Here is a 22,337-nt window from a genome sequence, read left to right on the forward strand (position 1 = left end):
TTTATCAAACAAAAACCTCAAGTAAGATAAACAGAATGGAAATCTTCAGAACAGGATTTCAGGGTATGCAAAGACCTATGGCCAAGTTGGTTAGATACCTTTCTAACTAGCCTTTCATTGCTTTCAACCTTATTAGCTTATTTTTGTTTTCCCAAGATTTACCAGATACAGTTTCTCTTTGTGAGCCACCCAAAAGCTTGAGAATGTTCTCAGGCTTGAAGACATGTTCATTTTGAAGGTAATATTCCATCTACCACTTTTTTAAGAGCTCTCTCCAAACTTTTCTCTCTATAAATAACTCAAGTGGACTTTGGTACTTGTTTTCAGCCTCTCAGAAAGAAATATTCCATGCTTCCTTCTAATTTCCATGGTTATTCTTCCTCCAGGGTTTAGACAAATAAAGGGGAAAAAATCCTAATACAGTTATCTATATATATAACCTCTAAGTTTTGGACTCTAACCAACTCCAAACTTCAGAAACAGGGAGCTGAAGTTGCCCTAGGCCAATTAGCAATAAATCAGTCTCTTGCCTTCTTCTGGGCCTTGGAAGACTATCAAGGACATTGTCTTAATCTACTGTAACAAATACCACAGACTTAAACAATAAACAAGTTATTTCTCACAGTCTGGAGGCTGAGAAGTCCAAGATCAAAGTGCCAGCAGATTCTGTGGCTGGTGAGGACCTGCTTCCTGGATCACAGATGATCATCTTCTTGGATCCTCACACAATAGAAAGAAAACTACCTAGCTCTCTGGCCTCTTCTTCCAAAGGTACCAATCCCATTCATGAGGACTCTACCCTCATGACCTAATTACCTCCCAAAGACCCCACCTGCAAATGCCATCACATTGGAATGAGGATTCCAACATAGGAATGTGGGGGGACACATTCAGTCCATTGCAGGCAATGTCTGTCTACCTGTGCTCTGACAGTGTCCTGGCCTGGAGTCCCCTGTCACTTCTGTCTCCACATCTAAGCTGTGTCATGAACCCTAAGACTCTTGGGTGGGTGCCCACCCAGGACAAATGAGGCTGGGGACACAGATGTGCTTGGAGCTGGAAGCATGCCTCTCCCCTCCAATGCAGAGCAGACCACAGAAGAACTCTGGGGGTAGAAGGAGTGTCTGTCTCTTATGCAAAGCACCAGGGAACACTGGACTCCCAGCCAACATCTGCACCATCTTGTTCGCCTCTTGCAGGTGATAGAGAAAAGGTGCTGCTGTGATAGATTCTGACCCATTGCTCTCTTTTGTTACAGGTGAGAATTACCTCCAACTGGAGAATGTGCTGCCCTCTAAGAGAAAGCCTGTCAGAAGTTTGTCATACTGACTCCTTCCTCTAGGATGGTGTCTCTCCAACTTCATCCAGGTGAGGCCTGAGGATTCAAGAATTCCCACATTTGACTGAACCTTCAACATTGTTTCAGCAAGGGACAGAGGCAGGGTTCCTGATTCTCTTTCCATGGGTGCACATTAGTCAGGGCTCTTCAGAGAAGTAGATGACTTGTAAAATTAACCATCACAATGGGGCACTTCCACTTTGGAATCACAAGTCTTTTAACATAAAGCAGCTTCAAGGGGGCATATGAGAGTCCTATTCAGCAAACAGATGCTTGCTAGAGTTTGCCTATACCTTCAGAAGGAACATGAAGTAGGCATGTCCTCTTCTCTCATGCCACTCACTGTTTCTTTGAGAAACCTGTCCCCAGCCCATGAGGAGGACTTGTGGGTTTGTCCGTCATGGCACCCTGCCCCACGTCCCATGTGAACCAGGTTGACAAACTATCTTTCCTACCCATGATGGGCAGAATAATGGCTTCCCAAAGGAGCCACATCCTAATCCCCAGAACCTGTGAAGATGTGACCTCACATGGCAAGGAGGAATAAAGATTGCAGACGGTATTAGGGATGCTAATTAGCTAACCTTCAGCAAAGGACAGTAACTTGTATTAGCTATGTAGGCTCAATGTAATCACATGTGTTCTTAAAAATGGCAGAGGGAGACAATTGGAGAAAGAGATGTGAGGATGGAAGCAGTGTCAGAAAGATGCTTCCTTGCTGGCTTTGAAGATGAAAGGGGGCCCCAAGCCAAGGAATGTGTGCAGCCTCTAGAAGCTGGAAGAAGCTGGAAACAGATTCCCCACTAGTACCTTCAGGAGGAATACAAGCCTGCCAACCCCTTGATTTTAGCCCAGTGCGACCTGCATCAGACTTTTAAAATACAGAACCATAAGATAATAAGTTTGTGTTGTTTTAAGCCACCAAGTTTGTGATAATTTGTTACAACAGCAATGGGAATCTAATACACTAACCTATCTTCTAAGAACAGGGATTGGCCCAAGAATGGACTTGAGATCCAGGGGCCAAACAAGAATCTTTCCTGAATTAGTATCTGGCCACTGGAAAGGGAACTCCCTCCCCTGCTGAGGTTGTCAGCTGGAGGATAAGCCATGGGCTCTCAATGGGTTGCCTAACTGCATAATTAAGCCAATATTCAAAGACAGGCCAAGTTGATGAGAGAGAGAGAGAGAGAGAGAATGATATTCTGAAATATCTCTTGAACCTCTAGATCCAACCATGCCTGAAACACCCAACCTTCCCAGTTACAATACCTAGTGAATTATCTTTTGGGCTTAAGCTAAACTGAACTGGGCATTTATCATTTGCATCAGAAAGAGTCCTACAAACATGGGATGCCAGTAGTAAACTGGTCCAGTGATTCTTAGCTTTGTGTGTGTGTGTGTGTGTGTGCGGGGGGGGTGGTCATAGATTCCTTTAAAATTCAGAAAATATGAATAGACATGACCTTTGTTAAGAACAAAACTGCTTAGGTCCAAATCTGGGCTCCCGCAGTGCCTAGACTCCAGATCCACAGAAACTGAGAGAACACAGCCATGTTGTTTTATGCCACTAAGTTGTGGTGATTTGTTACATGGCAGTAGATAACTAATACACCAGCTTTTATCATCCTAGAAGTTTCTGAGTGTGAGTCATGAGTCTGTGAAGCTGGGAGCTGCCTCAGGCTTTGATGGCCCACTTCCCATGCAAGAGGCAGGAGATGTTGGTTTGAGGTGGCCTGTGGATTTTCTTTTCATCATACTCCTAGACAAGGCACCGTTTTCAGACTCCCAAACCAAGTGCCACAGCTTCTGTGCCATGCTGCAAGCTGTTCTCTGCTTCCTGAGACTTCCACCTGTCAGATATCTCAAATAATTCTACAATTAGAGGGAAGAGTGCAGTTGTGGTTTTGTTTTCTCAGCAGCCATTCACTCTCTTGTGGTAACAGCAACCTCAATTTTCCTTTGGAAGGACATGCTTTTTCTGATTCTCAATCCATTGACTTGGGAGAGGATAACCTCCACCACTCCTAACCCACTACCCGTTTCCAGAAGTAAGCACATGACACTGGTCTGACAATTAAAGTAGAGATGGGAAAATTGTGGCAGAGGAGGATTTGGTGGGAGGCGGGGAATGGGGGCTATCGGAAGCTCTGTTTGGACATGTCAGCGTTTGAGAAACCTCTCAGACATCTAAGTAAAGACACTGCAAAGGCGGGTGAATATTCCAGAGTAGAATCCAGGGCAGAGGTCCAGGCTAAGGATATAAATTGGCAAGGCAGCAGCAGCATATGGTTAGCATCAGAACTATGAAGTTGGATGAGATCACCTAGGAAGAGAGTATGGGTAGAAAGGAGAAGAGGCCCAAGGCCCAAGCTCTGCAGGCTGTGAGCCTTTAGATAGCTAAAGAATTATGGTTACTCAGCACAGAAGACTGACCACCCAGCAATGGGAGGAGGATCAGGGGAGGAGGTTGTCCCCAATGCCAGAGAAGAAAGCACATCAAGGAGAACATGACCAACTGTGTTCAGTACTATCAGATAAGGTCTCAGAAAAGGCCATTGGATTTAGCCTCAAGGTCACCCCTGGAAACCTGAAGTGCACTTTCAGTGGAGGAGCAGAGGTACAAAACCCTGATGAGAGTGGGTTCAAAATAAGTGGGATGAGAGAAACTAGAAGCAGCAAGTATTATTCAAAGACTTCCTTGAACCCATCAAGCATTTCTTTTTTCCTTAAGCTACTGTGAACTGCTTTTTATTGCTCATAACCAAAAACATCCAGCTAATGGAGGAGGGAGGCAGGAGGCAAATACCAAAGAAAGGTACTAAATACACACTATATGCCAGGAACTTCATACACATTGTCTCCTTTCATATATGTATATAATCACCCTATAAAGCAGGTGTTCCTTATCCTCATTTTAATGAGAAAGAAACTGAGGCCCAGAGAAATTAACTACCCTTGCATTCAAAGTGGCATTCAAACCCACCTTTGACTCTAGATCCCACAGCACACCTGGTGGGGCATGAGGACAAATATTACTGAAGGAACCAGAGAGTCACTGAGGCTCTATTTTGGATTAAGGTATGCACCAGTGGTTCTCAAACTTCAGAACCACCTGGAAGGCTTGTTAAAACCAGGCTGCTGGACTCCAGATCAGCACTGGATAGGGAAGAGGGAAGAGTCTGCATTTCTAAAGGGTTCCAGACGATGTTGACACTGCTGGTCCAAGGACCACACTTTGAGGACTGTGGATTTATACCATCAAACTCCCTTGCTCAGGTTTAGGGTCCCTGAAGAGCCCCATTCAGAACTCAGATCTCTCAGTCCAGCTTATCTCCAAGCTATGAGAGGGAACCTCACAGTACTAGACCAGACTCCTTCAGCCTCTTCCTTTGAATCCCTGCAGTCACATGTGACAGGGCAGTCACATGGCAGGCACTTAGTTTAAAATGTCTTGTGTTAAGGAAAAAGGTCTTGTATTTAAAAAGACTCCCCATATTTATCATCATATAGTCTATAACCATTTATAGTCATGATTATCGATGTGAGACACAGAACTCCCTAAATTCCACTCTTTCAGAACCATGGTTTCTTTGGGAAGTTTGACCAACGTGTAATCAAGGTGGAATACATCTCTCCAGGGCCTTCAGGTCAGGCTGCTACAGATAGGACTATCCTGAAATTCACAGCCATTTCCTCCGGCCTGCAGCCTCTGTAGAATGATGTGGAGAACAACCCACATCCCTGACACTTCCTGCCCAGATCATAGTTTCTGACCCTAGAACTATATGCCTGCTCTTGTTGGACCCTGCCCTTCCTCACACCACCACGGAGCAGGGTTGGGTGTCTGCATCGATAAGGGACAGAACAGAGCATTGACCTTGAAGTTAGACACATTTCAATTCTACTCCAAATTCAGCCAAGTAGTATCTGTGTTCCCCCAAGCAAATGACTTGACCTCCCTGAGCCTGCTTCTTCTTCAATGAAACAGAGACCAAAAAAAAAAAAAAAATCTAATAGGTTGCTGGAGTGAATCATTAAAATGGTTTGTAAAATGCCCAGCATAAAGAATGGTTATTAACAGAGTTGTTTAATCATTCATTTAACAAGTATGTTAAATCATTCATTGAACAATTATGTTCGAGGCTCTGTGCTAGGAGCTGGGAGATCATCGGCGAAGAAAGGAAACAAAAATTCCTGCCCCTCCTAGAGCTTAAGTCTGGTGGGAACAGTCAGGCCATTAGCATTATTACAGGACATGAAAAGGAGCTAAGTTTTTTGGAGAAGAGATGGGGCCCACCTTAGCAGGAAGTTTGCAACTGTTAATAGGATGGTCAGAGAAGGCCTTGTGGAGAAGATGTTCTTTGAACAAAGATTTGAGGAGATGAGGTGTGGGCCATGTACTCTGGGGCAAGAGTACCTGAGGCAGAGAGAACAGCAAACACAAAGGCCCTGAGATGGGGCATTCTGCATGGGTTTGAAGATCAGCAAAGAGGACGGAGTGTGCAAACAGAAGAGGATTAGCAGTGAGGTCAGGGCGTAATTATGTGGTTTTTTATTAATGGAAGCTATAAGCCAAAGGTAAGTCACAGCTGCCGTAAGTCAGTTCGCCTAGTGACAGCTACTAAGAGTCACATTTTAAATAATTGTGACGTTTCACACATGACACAGCAGCCCTTGGTAAGCACACTTATGTGATGGGGTCTTTCCAATTGTAGTCAAAAGTGACCTTCACTAATATCGATAAAACCCAGATTCCCCAAGGATAGAATGGGGAAACGAATCTCAATGAATCTCCATGTGGGTAGGGGCAGCTGGATCTCAGCTCTTGAGCCCAGACCCCTGCCTTCCCATGGGGATCCGGCACCGCCACCAGCATTCTGGCCACTAGGGGGCGCTGCTTCCCATTTAACGCTCTTCTTGGCCTTAATAATGAGGAACCTTAGCTCATCGGGGTCAAGGCTGAATGAAGTATGTTTATGAAGGTTTGCAAATACCAGGGAAGAGCAAAGGGGATCTAAACATAGGGACTTAACTGGAAATACGATCACCTGGGGATCTACGCCAACCCTAGGTTCCAGCTCCTAGCCAGCCTCTCTGAGGTGGACACCATGTAGCATCTATTCCTTTAACGCATCTCCATTGGTGAATACCATGTGCCAAGCACTGTGCTAGACAATGGGGATAAAAATAAAATAGGCATAGATCTGGTACTTAACCAAGAAATCAATACATAATCCCAAAGGAATTACGCCAATAAAGGAAACGAAGAGAACACAGTGATACAGAATATCTGAGCTGATTCAGGGTGCCCAGGAAAGAAGACCTCATGGGAGGGTTAATCTTTAATCTAAGACTTGTAGAGAAGCAGCCAGCCTGTACAGCTGGAATGAAGACTGTAGATGTGGGGAGAACCTGTGTGAAAGCCCTGAGTGGATCAGGATCTTGGTATGTTAGAGAACCAGAAAGTAGGTCTGAGGGACTGCTCACTGGGCAGTGGGGAGAGGGAGAGTCTATATACAGGGAGAGTAACCTTTATCCTAGGCTTCTAATGTATGCTCCTGAAGGTCTTGGAGCAAGGTAGTCGCAAAATGACCACAACAAGATCTTCTATGCCACATGCTCTTCCAGCATGACTTGGCCACATGAGAGGTAGGGTCCCAGTTCCCACCCCTGAGTCAGGACAGGAGCTGGGATTCTTCTCCCCAGTAGAGGAGGTACCGTGTGACTCTGAAAGACAGGTCATCCAAAGGATACAGCTTCCGCCCAGCTCGTCCCTCTTGAGACACTTGCTCTGGTGGAAGCCCTCATCTTGCTTATAAGGATGACCAAAGCCCAGGTGGAAGCTCACAGGGAGAGAAGTGATATTGAGAGAAACTGAGGCCGCCAGCCAATAGCTGACATCAACCACGAGACAGATGAGTCAAAAAGCCTTCAGATGACTCCAGCCACCAGCCTTGTGCAGCTGTCCCAGCTGAGGCCCCAAACACTGGTGGATAGACAAGCTGTCCCCACTGTGTCTTGTTTGAATTTTTCCCACACAGAATCCACAAATGCAAATATTGTTTGTCTAACACCACTCTGTTGTGGAGAATGCACTGTGTAGTGCTGGGTAACTGGAACAAATGGATATAGGGAGAAGGAACCAGCTGGGAGGCAGATGCAGAAAAGAAGCACTTTCCTAGACATTTTGATTCCCTGAAGTTTAGATCCAAAGAACAAGACCCTTCCTTCTCCCCTACCTGATAAAACTTCCAGCCCCCTTTTCCTATCCAAGGAATCCCTGGCACCTAGGTGACTGACCTGGAAAGAATGGTTTCCCTTAATCAAGGGCCACCTACCCGCAGGTAGGATGGGTGGGGCCCCACAGTGAAGGACCACATAGAATAAACAGAACGTGGTACAGTCACCTAGATGGTCCTGCATGGCGCATACGCCAGGGAGTCATTTCCCTGTTTCCATTCTTGAGCCCATTCTGCTCATTCGTCCGAGGACGTGTCCACCTTAATTTTATATTTATAACAATCATGTGTCAAGAGTAATTCCTTTTTCCATGATACGTAGCATTTCATCCCTTCAATGTTTTCGCTTCCTTTTAAATGTCGTTTGCTATTTTGCTTATTTTAGCATTTTAAAGACTTTTTGAAAAAAAAAAAGCCATTTCATCCAAGTACATTTATCTTAATTGGGTGAAAATCCTTGAAATGCTGAAATGTAGCTAAATGGGAAAAATGCATCCAGAGTAAAGGGTTGCTACTGGCCTTCAAGGAGCAGCACCCAGGGTTCAGTGTCTCCTCTATTGATGCAAAATTCAAAATCTAGAGTGCAAAATTCATTTTGGGAGGCAATAAAATGAGTGAATCATTTTTTTTCTTATACTACCAGAAAAGAAATACATGTTGACTGCAGAAATTTTAGAAAATGTATAGTCAAAAGAAGGAGTAGTAAAAGAATGGAAAGAGAGGGAAGAAAGAAATTAGAAATAATCCTATCATTACCCACAAAGCCAAAATTTCTCATTAATATATCCTGGTAGCCTATTAGGTCTTTTTAAAAAAAGATTTATTTATTTTAGAAAGAGAAAGAGAGCATAGTGGGGCAGGACAGGGGGCAAGGGCAGAGGGAGAGAAAGAGTCTCAAGCAGACTGCACTGAGCACATAGCCTGATGCAGGGCTTGATCTCATGACCCTGAAATCATAACCTGAGCCGAAACCAAGAGGTGGATGCCCAACTGATTGCACACCCAACTGCCCCACCTACTAGGTCTTAATATGCTCATTCTGTGCCAAGCCAATGTCTCTCTTGTTTTTGTTCATTCATTGTACAAATACTTATTAAGCACCTACTATGTGCCAGGCTCTGTCATAGGTAACGAAACTACAATGATGAACGGGCAACTATGACACAGCCTGATGCTTGCCATGGTGAGGAAAATAAAGGGCACTAGAAGGATGCATGGGAAGCCCCCCCCCCCCCCGCTCTGCCACATTGGGGCACCAGGGAGAGATGTCTAAGTAGGCTTAATGAATGAGCAGACAGCAGAAATAAGGTGCCAGGCATCAGGATGGAGGGGAGTGGCCTACATGTAGAGAGTGGCCTACAAATTGCAGGAACTGAGAGAATTTTGTATGGCCAGAGTCTGGATTGCAAGGAAGGGCATAGAGCCAGACTACCTCACAAAGGTGAGATCATGAAGGATCTTTATCCTTTATCCTAGGAGAATGCAAAATATCTGTATAGGCCCCTTGTACGCTCAGATTTAAGGAGAGCCGATAATGAAGGTAGGGAGACTGGTCAGGAGGTTCTTCTCAAGTAACCCTGGCTGGAGATGCTAGAGGATGGTGAAGAAGAGGAAGAGTTCAAAGACTATGGAGACATTTAGGAAGTAGAATCATCAGGACTTGGTGGGTGACTGGATATGGGGGTGAAGGAAAGATGGAAGTTGAAAATGACTACCGAGTATCCACGTTAACAAGTAGATACATTTGTGGATTTATCGCTAAAAGAGGACACCAGGGGATGGGATGTGTTCAGTTTTTGCATAGGAAGCTCCAAGTTTCCATGGGACATCCAGCTGGAGCTGAACAGTGGGGAGGTGAATGCAGTTTGCATTTCTGTCATTTCTGGCTGTTTTTCAGAGTCCCTGCATAGCATCTGTCTCTATCAAACTTCTCCATGTTGGAAATTAGCAGTGTCTACTGGGATACAGGGTTTTGGACTCTGTTCCATACCTAATTCTGAAGCAAATGGTTACAAAAAGAAAAAGTCAAACAACTTGTTTTGTCTACAGAGTATGACCACTGAAAACAAACACACAAATAAATAAAAAATTAGTGGATTCACAAAGATGTTTGGGTTTATAAAGTTTCCCTCCACACAGCACCTGCCAACCCAAGGACATGCCGTGATCCTTATCAACGGGACCCATGTCACCAAGTTTGCATTCCACTGGGGCTTGAGATCATTCTGTTAAATTAGTGTCACTCAGATTAGGCTGAGATTAACAATCCATGAGGACAACTCCTATATTCCACAGCTGACTGAAGATGCATCCCCTGGTGGTGGCTACAAGGTATCTTACAAGGAAGAAAGGAAGACTAAGGATGTGGACAGAGGGTATAAGGGCTCAGGAAACAGGTTCAGAAGATGTATTTTACTTAAATCATAGCCTACTTTGGGTACCTTCTTGTGCCAAGGAGCTGTCTTATGTCCATTCCTCTGAATCTTCCCTCCACCCGCCCCCAAAACTGGCAGAGATCCCCTATCAGGATGAGCCCTGCCTTTCTAGCCTGCAGAGTTAGTTCCTCATAGAGAATCTGGACATTTTTGAGCCACCACAGCACAGGTTTGGGTTCACTTTTCATCAAAATCTTCAGAGTCTCAGATGCTATAGCCAAAGCCTGTTAAGTGGCTCCTTTGGCTCCATCTCAAGGTCTGCCTTCCTAACTCATTTCCGACTGCACCAGCAGGGGAACATGGTCAGCTTCCCGAATGAATTTCTGTGATGCATGCCTTTGTAGCTTCAGGAAATGGACCAAAAAGTTTTCAGCGTATTAGTTCTCCATTCATCCATTCAGCCATTTAATAAAACATTTAGCAAGTGCTATTTTCTGAGGATACAAGAGCAACAAAAACGAACGTGGCCCTTGCTCTCATGGAGGTTACAGTCTAGTTATGGCAACAGGCACTAATACCCAGGGTCCAGAACGGCTGTTCCTATTCAGCAAGGTCTCCTGCCAAGAGGAACAGGAGGATGTTTCATGCATCTCTGGCCATGACCAGAGATATGGAAAAAACCCAGATTCTTTATCACATGGTCCCTTCTCCGTAGGGTACAAGAATCCTCACACTAATCAGGTCCCATAAGCTTTCTACTTTGCCCACGGATCTCCAAGAAAGCTCGGATTCCTAAAATGACCCAGGTAAAGAACTGGAGACAATCTATCAGCTGCTTTAAGAAGTTGCCAAGGAGAGGGGCACCTGTGGCTCAGTCAGTTAAGCATCTGCCTTTAGCTCAGGTCATGATCTCAGGGTCCTGGGATCGAGCCCTGCATGGGGCTCCTTGCTCATCAGGGAGTCTGCTACTCTCTTTCCCTCTGCCCCTGTACCCACCCACCCACCACTTGTGCTTGCTCTCTCTCTCAAATAAATAAATAAAACTTAAAAAAAAGAAGTTGCCAAGGAGAATGTCTATTGAGTGTTCAACTGATATAAAAAACAAACCATCTCCTTGAATTTAAAGTAATGTTTACTCCCAGCATGTCAAGGTATCCCAATCAGGTGAGATGCCACCCCACTTCTTCACATACCTCAGTGCACTGCATCCATGCTGTGTCAGGCATCTATTCTTGCCTCCAGGAGAACATGTGTAATTTTTGGCATTTTCATGTCTGCCACTAACCGATTAAAATTCCACTGAAATTGAAAGCTGCCAGCAAGGGAGCCTCAGGATTGTGGCCACTTTACCCAACATGGATTTGCCCACGGTGGTGGGAGTTGAGGCATCGACAACTGGTGGCCATTCTATGAAAGGACAATGGACAAACATATGGATTATACTTCCTAGAATTCTCCTATTTGCAAAAGAAATTGCTGAATCAAAATCTCAACAGAAGTGATTGCAAAGGAAAGGACTGGCTGACAGATAAGTATTGAAAAGTCAAAAATTTTAGAAAGGGAGAAGGCACAAAACTAAACAGAAGAGTTAAAGCAGACAGAGGGGTGAACAAGTTGCTCCAGCCACAGAATGGAGCAGGGCTCCACAAGGAGGAGGAACACAGCCCATTTACAGGAGAGCAGCCAGACTCAAAAGACTACACAGAGCATATTTCCATTTATAAGATGTTCTAGAAAAGGCAAAATTGTGGGACAGGAAACAGATCGGTGGTCACCAGGGTCTGGGAGAGAGGAAAGGGGTTCACTACAAAGGGGTGCAAGGGGATCTGGGGGGTAATGGAATTCTTCTTGAATGTTGTAGTGACACAACCCTGTGCCTTTATCAAAACCCCCAAAAAGGATGGATTTTTGCTATATGCAAATTGTGCCTCAAGTTTTAAAAATTTAAATGTGGAAAAAAAAAAACAGGGAAAATATTTAGAATAAACATGTCAAATCCTGAGGTAATTCAGATTTATATAGACACTTCAAGACCCAATAGATAGATAGGTAAAATAGGTAATTTGTATGGGCCAGTATAAATCGTCTTTTAAAGAAGCATAGGGGGGAAAATCCATGCTGTTAAATTTTAATTCAGGCTAAAGCAACCTTGACATATCATTTTAAACCTACTCAATTTGGCAAAATTTCACAAAATAAACAATATGTAATGCAGGCCAAGTTGGAGAGAATCTAGAACCTCATTCATTACAGGTGCCATTATAAATCAGGATGGCCTCTTTGGAAAGCAGCATTATGAAACATTTCTAATAATTTCATTCCTGGAAACTTATACCAGAGAAATAACTCAACAAAAGCAAAAGCTACATGTCACAAATATGTTGATTACTTTCTCAGCTTTTACAGGCAAATAACAACTAAAAACTAAATGTCCAACAGTAGACTATTGCTTGTAAATTATGACATAGCCACTAAAAATGACATCTGGAACATTGAGGAGAATTAAAAATGCTAATGATGTAGACTTGGGTAAAAAAAATGTGCAAAATTATATATGTAATGGTTTTTCACCTTAAGCAAGTTCTAAATTTTATTCCCTGTAAGTAAAAACATCCCATATATTTCAAAATAGCAAGAGCCAGTATTATTTGGACAACAAGGATAGGGATTGTGTCAAACTCCATTTCTTATCTGCTTCCCCCTTACCCTTACCAGCAGTGTTGGAAAGTCACACCTTCTAAGCCTTGGTTCCTTCATATGTAAATTGAGGTAAGTAATGAGTGTTGTGGTTTAAAAAATAAAAAAAGTATCAGGAAATAGCAAAAATTTAAGACAGTGGTTCAACAGGAAGTTGGAAGACTAATAAATAGCAGGGCTGATGACAAAGTTTTAAACAACTCCAGGATTTTGGGGGTGGGTTTTTTCTTTGTTTGTTTGTGCATATGTCTGTTCATGAGCTGGTTCTAGAGTGAACATTGCCAGAAGAGTTTTTAAAATTGAAAGAATGTGTTTAAAAATCAAATAGCTTCTAATAACTTGAAAAAAGTTGCTTAAATTTTCCTTTTTTCTTTTTTCTTTTTTCTCCTTTGCCTCCTTCTCCTTTTTGGTATGAAAATGTTCTCAACTCAGTTAAGCTGTTTGGATAATGTAATATGGAGATATACAGTATGTGATTTGGAAGCAATAGTAAAGAAACAATATAATCGGGATCCCTGAGTGGCTCAGCAGTTTGGCACCTGCCTTTGGCCCAGGGCGCGATCCTGGAGTCCCGGGATCGAGTCCCACGTGGGGCTCCTGGCATGGAGCCTGCTTCTCCCTCCTCCTGTGCCTCTGCCTCTCTCTCTCTCTCTCTCTCTCTATCTCTCTATCTCTATGTCTATCATAAATAAATTAATTAATTTTAAAAAAAAGAAACAATATAATCACCACAGTGTCTTAAACATAAATGTTGTTGAGTCAATGATCAGTTGAATGAATATGGACAAGGGCCTGGGAGGATTTTTAAAAATCAAAATGTGGCCTGTGGGCAATTGGTGGTCTGAACACAACTTCAGAAATTCCAAGTCTAGAGGTTTAAGATAGTGTTTGAAATTCCATCTCAAAATTCCCCATTCCCAACACCTAATAAAATGAGCAAAACAGCTAAACCAGTACAAAACCAAACAGTCATCAACAGCAATCAAAGACCAACAGGATAAACTAATGAAATGTCAACTAAAGAAAGGAACACAAAATTCTGGGGCAAAACAAAAATTACAACATGGCATGGCTCTCAAACCACCCTTATCCCATAGAGGTTGTCCCTTTAAGTAAATAAAGTTCAGAGAAGTTTTACTTAATCTCCCAATTCATACCCTTTTCTCTTCTGATATAGAAATAGGAGAAAGGGCTGCTGGGAAGAAATAGGGAGAGTCCAGGAACAGAGAAAGGGAACACCTAGAAAAAGCTCTAAACCTAAACACTGGCCCAACCCCTGGGGAGATAGGAATATATCCCACACACACACTAGTGGAGTGAACCTTGATCCAGGATACTGGTATAATTTAGAAGAGAGAATAGGGCTCAGCCAATTGTAACAGAAAGCATTTTTGCCTTTGTAGACTAAAGCAACTTTTCCCTGGATCTCTCTCCCTCCCTCCACCATTCCCCCAGGCCACAAATAAGTGCATGAAACACAAACTACCTAGCCTTTGAAATATAGCTTGGAGAGGAAACAATCTGGTTTCAGATAGGGTAGAAAGAGAGTTAAGAAGTCAACCACACTATATAATTATAAATAGAATGTCTGGTCAGAGCTGCCCAAGCATAAGATGAAAAGAAAGGTCACAGAAACTATGCAAACTTACTGAAGAAAAAAAAAAAAAAGAAGAAGAAGGAAGGAAGGAAGGAAGAAGGGAGGGAGGGAGGAAAAACATGCAAATATAAAACAAAAACTGAAGCAAGAAGGAAACATGACTCAAAAGAAAGGAAGAAATCCCTTATGTGCTACTTCATACCAGCAACAAATAAGAACATAAATCTCAATAAAACAAGAGCTCCAAACAAGAAAATGAAAACAATAGAATGAGATTTTCTGAACGGAGACTAAAGAATTAAGGAAACAAATTGAGAACCAAAACAACACTATTTTGGAACACTAAATACTTCAGGACAGCAAAGAAGTGATTTTGTGTGGTAAACTGAATTAGTGAAATAAAAGTCTTACATTACAATTAAAATGACAAACATCTTAAAACTGTTCAAGAGAAGTTGACAGCTATGGAAGACAAAAGGTACCCAACATATGGATATTTGATTTCTTAAACTGCTAATCCAACAAAGATTTAAGAAGATGTGCTTACAGACATAATACCAAAAAATTGTCCTGATATAAAAAGAATAATGACTTTTTGGCTCTAAAGGGAAAATTTTATTAAGAATGCTTAATACCGAATATATCCCAGTTAAGCTGGGATCATACAGAAAGAATTCCTCCCATACCCAGGAACAAGAATAAATTACCCACAAGGAAGAAAAAAAATTCTAGCTATCCTCAGACAGTTCCACAGCATCATTCAATTTCAGCAGACAATGGAATAATGTCCACAAGGTTCTAAATGAAAGAAAGTGTATCTTGAGAATGCCATACCCAGTCCAGGATGATGCTCAAGCAATACAAGACTTATAAATCATTCTGGAAACAATGACTTCTATTGAAATCCAGACAACTGAGGGATGACCTTAAATAAATAATTCAGGAATGCAGAAGACATGTGAACAGGGCTAATGATGAGCACTAGATCTATTTCAATGTAGAACCAAGAATAAAGAACTATGGGGAAATATATTTAAATCACTGAATGTGAATGTTATAAACCTGGAAAATTAAAAATAGTGTAATTTTTAAAAATCAAGAAACAAAAGTAATAGGAAGAAACTCCTACATGTTAATCCTCTCATCTTTCTTAGCAAGAATAATTATACTGGCTAAAAACTGAAACACATAGCTTTTTAAAATCCCCAACCGGGGGACTGGCAAGATGGAGGAAGAGTAGGGGTCCTCAACTGATCTGGTCCACAAACTTACCTAGATAACATTCAAAACATCCTGAACACCTACAAATTTGACCTGAGATGGAAAGACAGAAGAGCTGGAATGCTACAGAGAAAAGTTTTTGCTTCTAACAATGTAGGACGGCAAAAAAATAAAATAAAAAAGAAATGAAGTAGGGGAGGGGAACCGTGACTACCAAGGCTAAAGTGGAGTGGTGAAAGCCTCTGGAGCAGGAAAGCCCACCCCTGGACAAGCGGGAACTTTAAAAATCCGTGCCTGAGTTTTCCCTGACAGAAAAGTGCTTAGCAGGGAAATCGGGCAAAATCGCAGGAGGGGCAGTGAAGCATCAAGATTCCCCCAGTGGGGCAGCCCCGGTGGCGCAGTGGTTTAGCGCTGCCTGCAGCCCGGGGTGTGATCCTGGAGGCCTGAGATCGAGTCCCATGTCAGGCTCCCTGCATGGAGCCTGCTTCTCCCTCTGCCTCTCTCTCTCTGAATAAATACACTTTTAAAAATCTTAAAAAAAAAAAAAAAAAAAAAAAAAAGATTCCCAGAGTCAAATAAGAGGAGGGGCACCCAGGGGAAAGCTCACCGCAAATCACAGTCTGATCTTGGTAAAGGGCTGGAGCGCCACAGCCATCCGGAGTATTTGGGAGAAGACTGCTGGTCAGCTCCGGAATACGCTTTACCCTACAGCCCAGCAACAGATGGAGGTGGCTGTCCTCCATTTCCTTTGGGAGAAGCAGTCCCCAGGGGCACGAGTCCAGCAGCTCAAGGCCCTGGATCTGAGGGCGCCAAAGCGGACAAAGCCGCTATCCTCCTTTCACCCTGGGACAGGCAGAAGCAGGGAGGGCACAGGAAAGCAAAAACTCTCCTACCACTGGGCACCTGGCAAGCTGTCCAGATCAGTGCACCCACACCTGTCCCCAAGAGCATCTGGGCCAGTGTGGACTGGGAGACTGCAATTAGTTACTCACAGGGAGGTCCACTCCAGAGCTAGAAATCTAGCTGCCACCATTTTTTTCCCTTTGTTTCACTTTGTGCCTGGGAGAGGCAGGGCGTCTAGGGAACAAAGGCCCCCCCAGGATAAACAGCTCATACTGAGCCCAGCACCTGGCAAGGGGCGGAGCATCTCCGCCCAGGCAGACACCTGAGAATCAGCATACCAGGCCCCTCCCCCAGAAGACCAGCTAGAAGAACAAGGGAAGAACAAGTTTATTGACCAAGCAGCACTGGAAAGCTCCAGAACTGAGGGAAAATAGTATATAGAACTAGAGGGCATCTTTTTTTCTTTTTCCATTACGACTCATTTTTATACCAGACTAAAAATTTCCAATATTTTTTCTCTTTTCCCACCTTAACTTCAATATTTTACCAACTCTCATTTTTAAGTTTTTTTTTTTTTTCCTTTTTGACTTTTGTATTTCTACAAGTACATGTCTTAGATTTATTTTTCATTTCTGGATTACCTTCAAAGCATTCAATTTAATTTTCATAGATATCCGAGATATGGGTTTTTGTTTTTTGTTTTCTTCATCTCACTTTGTTTTACAATGGTGGAAATTAGTACCTTCTAACACATGACCAAAATACACCCAGAACCAAGTGGAACAATGTGTTGGTTCATTCTGTGAGATTATATTCTGTCTTCCTTTCCATTCTGCCCCCCTATTTTATCTTGTTCATGTTTTTGTGGTCAATGTTGGGTCTTTATATAAGTAATACTGGTTTATGTAAATTTGGGAGTCAGCACCTTCTAACATACAGAAGAAAATACATTCAGAACCAAGAGCATCACCCTCTAGGTCCCCTCAGGGAGACTACATCCTCTCTACAACCACTTCCCTACCACCACCACCATCCTTTTTTCCTTTCTTTTTTTTTTCTTCATTTTTGGTTTTTTATTTTTACTACTTTGTTTTAGAATTTGTTTTTCACTTTAGAGTCCTTTTGTTTTATTTTGTTCTGTTCTTCTTTTTCTTTTATTTTCTGGTCTCATCTAGGGTGTATTTTACTAAGGTTATGGTTTATATTTTTGACTCAGCTTGTTCATACAGCCAATTTGCATAGGACAAAATGACTAGAAGGAAGAATTCACCACAAAAGAAAGAACTGGAAACAATACTGTCTGTCACAGAGGTACAGAATTTGGATTTCAATGCAATGTCAGAAAGTCAATTCAGAAGTACAATTATAAAGTTACTGGTGGCTCTGGAAAAAAAGTGTAAAGTGTAAAAGCAAAAAAGACTTTGTTACTGCAGAATTTAGATCTAATCAGGCCTAAATTAAAAATAGTTTAACTGAGATGCAATCCAAACTGGATTATCTAACTACTAGGGTTAATGAAGTGGAAGAGAGAGTGAATGACATAGAAGACAAGTTAATGGAAAGGAAGGAAGCTGAGGAAAAAAAGAGAAAAACAATTAAGAGCCCACGAGGAAAGGCTTTAGGAAATAAATGTTAGCTTGAAAAGGAAGAATATACATCTAATTGGGATTCCAGAAGAGGCTAAGAGAGAGAGGGGACCACAAAGTATATTTGAGCAAATCATAGCTGAGAACTTTCCAAACCAGGGAAGGAAACAGGCATTCAGATCCAACAAAGAGAGAGAGGACCCCGCCAAATGCCAAAAATCAAAAAATCATTCAACACCTCAACATTTAATAGTGAAACTTGCACATTTCAAAGACAAAGAGAAAATTCTTAAAGAAACTTGAGACAAGAGATTCTTGACTTATATGGAGAGAAATAGCAGATCAACAGCAGACTTCTCCACAGAGACCTGGAAGTCCAGAAAGGGCTGACATGATATATACAGGGTACTAAATGAGAAAAGCATGCAGCCAAGAATACTTTATCCAGCAAGGCTGTCATTCATAATAGAAGGAGATAAAGACCTTCCAGAATAGGCAGAAACTGAAAGAATATGTGACCACCAAAGCAGCTCTGCAAGATATATTAAGGGGGACTCTGTAAAAGAAAGAGGGAGCCCAAAGAAACAATCCACAAAAACAGGAACTGTATAGGTAATACAATGACACTAAATTCATTTCTTTCAATAGTTACTCTGAACATGAACAGGCTAAATGATTCCATCAAAAGATGCAGGGTATCAGACTGGATAAAAAAGCAAGACCCATCTATATGCTGTCTACAAGAGACTCATTTTAGACCTAAGGACACTGCAGCCTGAAAATGAAGGGGTTTACCATTTACCATTCAAATGGTCCTCAAAAGAAAGCTGGGGTAGCAATCCTCATATCAGAAAAATTAGAATTTACACCAAAAACTGTAGTAAGAGATGAAGAGGGACACTATATCATACTTAAAGGGTCTATCCAACAAGAGGACCTAACAATCATGAATATTTATGCCCCTAATGTGGGAGCTGCCAAATAAATCAATTAATAACCAAAGTAAAGAGATACTTAGATAATAATACACTAATAGTAGGAGACTTCAACAAGGCACTCTCAGCAAATGACAGATATTCTAAGCAGAACATTACCAAAGAAACAAGGGCCTTGAATGATACACTGGACCAGATTTCATAGATATATAAAACAGTCCATCCAAAAGCAACCGAATACACATTCTTCTCAAGTGCACATGGAACTTTCTCCAGAATAGACCACATACTGAGTCACAAATCAAGTCTCAACCAATACCAAAAGACTGGGATTGTCCCCTGCATGTTTTCAGACCACAATGCTTTGAAACTAGAACTCAACCACAAGAAGAAATTTGGAAGAAACTCAAACACATGGAGGTTAAAAAGCATCCCACTAAAAGATGAATGGATCAACCAGAAAATTAGAGAAGAATTAAAGATTCATGGAAAGTAATGAAAATACAACTGTTCAAAATCTTTGGGATACAGCAAAAGTGGTCCTAAGAGGGAAACACATTGCAATACAAGCCTCCCTCAAAAAATTAGAAAAATCTAAAATACACAAGCTAACCTTGCACCTAAAGGATTTGGAGAAAGAACAGCAAATAAAGCCTAAACCAAGAAGAAGAAGAGAGATAATAAAGATCAGAGCAGAACTCACTGAAATATAGATCAGAAGAACTGTAGAACAAAATCAGAGGTTGGCACTTTGAAAGAATTAATAAGACAGATAAACTACTAGCCAGCCTTATTAAAAAGACTCAAATTAATAAAATCATGAATGAAAGAGGAAAGATCACATCCAATACCAAGGAAATACAAACGATTTTAAAAACATATTATGAGCAACTATATGCCAACAAATTAGGCAATCTAGAAGAAATGGATGCATTTCTGAAAACCTGCAAACTACTAAAACTGGAATAGGAAGAAATAGAAAACCTGAACAGGCCAATAACCAGCAAGGAAATTGAAGCAGTCATCAAAAACCTCCCAAAACACAAAAGTCCAGGGCCAGATGGCTTCCCAGAGGAATTCTATTTAAAGAAGAAATAATACCTATTCTACTAAAGCTGTTTTGAAGGATAGAAAGGGAGGGAATACTTGCAAACTTGTTTTATGAGGCCAGCATTACCTTGACATGGCCAAAAAGTACATGAGAAAATGCTCCATATCACTTGCCATCAGGGAAATACAAATCAAAACCACAATGAGATCCCACCTCACACCAGTGAGAATAGCGAAAATTAACAAGAGAGGAAACAAATGTTGGAAAGGATTGGAGAAAGGGGAGCCCTCTTGCAGTGTTAGTGGGAATGCAAACTGGTACAGCCACTCTGGAAAACAGTGTGGAGGTTACTCAAGAAGTTAAAAGTAGAACTAACTTACTTGTAGGCCATGTCTATGTCTTCTTTGCAGAAATTTCTAATGTGAACTGGTACAGCCACTCTGGAAAATAGTGTGCAGGTTACTCAAGAAGTTAAAAGTAGAACTACCCTATGACCCAACAATTGCACTACTGGGTATTTACCCCAAAGATCCTGATGTAGTGAAACACCAGGACACCTGCACCCCAATGTTCATAGCAGCAATGTCTACAATTGCCAAACTGTGGAAGGAGCCACGATGTCCCGCAACGGATGAATGGATAAAGAAGATGTGTTCTATATATATAATGGAATATTACTCAGCCATCAGAAGAGAGGAATACCCACCATTTGCTTCAACGTGGATGGAACTGGAGGGTATTATGCTGAGTGAAATAAGTCAATCGGAGAAGGACAATCATCATATGGTTTCACTCATGTGTGGAATATAAGAAATAGTGAAAGGGATTAAAAGGGAAAGTAGGGGAACTGGGTGGGAAAAAATTAGAGAGGAAAACAAACCATAAAAGACTCCCAACTCTGAGAAACAAAGGGTTGCAGAAGGGAAGGTGAGTGGGGGGGGGGGGGGGTATGGGGTAACTGGGGGAAGGGTAATGAGGAGGGCACTTGAACGGATGAGCACTGTTATACTATATGTTTGCAAATTGAATTTAAATTTTAAAAATGTAAAATAAATAAAAATAAATCCCCAACCACTTAATAAAAATAAATTAAAATTTAAAATTTTTAAAATAGAGGCACCTGGGTGGCTCAGTTAGTCAAGCATAGGACTCTTGATTTAAGCTCTGATCATGATCTTGAGGTAGTGCAATCAAGCCCAATGTCTGGCTCTACACTAAGTGGAGAGCCTACCTGGGACTTTCTCTCTCTCTTCCTCTTCTCCTCCCCTTATCCCTGCTCTCATAATAAATAAATCAAATAAATAAATAAATAAATAAATAAATAAATAAATAAATAAATAAATAAATAAATAAATAAATAAAACATATATGCATAACAAAGAAAGAAAAATAAAATCTCCACTTAATTCTCATTCTCTCCCCAACCCACATCTCTCCTTCCCTCCCTCACCTCCTGTCATTCTTCTTAAAGGAATTATTACCCTCTTGTGGTAAAGACATATTTCAAATTTTTTTCAACTATTCCTTCCCTCTCGCTACAATTTCTTCTCTAGTACTGAATTCAAATAAAAGTAAAGTATTAAATTGAATGCTTTAAAAGAAATAGCATCTGCCTTTTATACAATATTTATATCTATACTCTAACCGTACGCATATACATAATACATTAAAACATGTGCCTATATCCATAAAAATATATCTAGAGCAGTTGTTCACCCGGTGTCAGCGATGGTTATTTCTGAGCTGCGGGATTTTTCCTCTGCTCCTGCGTCAACTTCCGCGCATCTTTTGATCTCTTTAGAACAAGCACGTTCTCTGTTTGGGTGTATTAGGAAGCCTATGGCTAGCAGAAGTGGACGTGCCAAGGTGGTGGTGGAGGAGGGAGTGGGGCAGGTGTCAGGTGGACCGGGCAGTGGGAGGGGGAGGGGCGGGGCCGGGGCCGGGCCGCGGGCACCGGGAGGGGGAGGGGGCGGGAGTGGGACCGGGCAGCGGGAGGGGAGGGGGCGGGGACCGGGCAGCGGGATGGTGAGGGGGGAAGGGCAGCGGGAGGGGGTGGGGCCGGGGCAGCGGGCACCAGGGGGAGGAGGTGGGACAGGGCAGCGGGCGGGGGCGGGGCGGGGCCGGGCAGCGGGAGGGGTTTGGGGGCGGGACCGTGCAGCGGGAGGGGGGAAGGGGCGGGGCCGTGTAGCGGGAGGCGGAGGGGCGGGACTGGGCAACGGAGGGGGCGGGGCCTGGCCGCGGGAGGGCGGGGCCGGGCCGCGGGAGGGGCGGGGCCTGGCAGCGGGAGGGGCGGGGCCGGGCCGCGGGAGGGGCGGGGCCTGGCCGCGGGAGGGGCGGGGCCGGGCCGCGGGAGGGCGGGGCCGGGCAGCGGGCGGGGCGGTCCAGGAAGGAGGAGGGGCGGGAGCGGGGGCTGCGGCGGGGGCAGCGCGTGCGGGGGAGCGGGCGGCGCTC

At 42.8% G+C, this 22,337-nt stretch overlaps 1 protein-coding gene and 1 long non-coding RNA gene across 2 annotated transcripts in view; one reads left to right on the plus strand and one right to left on the minus strand.

Annotated features, from left to right (window-relative positions):
* The window catches only part of CDYL2 (chromodomain Y like 2), a 268,630-nt gene extending 246,868 nt beyond the window's left edge, over window positions 1–21,762 (minus strand). Inside the window, exons 1-2 of the mRNA XM_072819359.1 lie at window positions 21,603–21,762; window positions 20,267–20,326 (exon numbers count right to left, since the gene is read on the minus strand). The gene's annotated coding sequence lies outside the window, so the exon portion shown is untranslated. The remainder of the gene's footprint in view (window positions 1–20,266; window positions 20,327–21,602) is intronic.
* Window positions 563–3,051, plus strand: LOC140624522 (uncharacterized). Its single transcript, XR_012023998.1, has 3 exons — window positions 563–771; window positions 1,259–1,368; window positions 1,997–3,051. It is a non-coding gene; the product is annotated as an uncharacterized lncRNA (long non-coding RNA).
* Window positions 21,763–22,337: the final 575 nt, after the last annotated feature.

The sequence above is a fragment of the Canis lupus genome, chromosome 3, assembly GCF_048164855.1.
Source record: "Canis lupus baileyi chromosome 3, mCanLup2.hap1, whole genome shotgun sequence".
Taxonomy (NCBI): domain Eukaryota; kingdom Metazoa; phylum Chordata; class Mammalia; order Carnivora; family Canidae; genus Canis; species Canis lupus.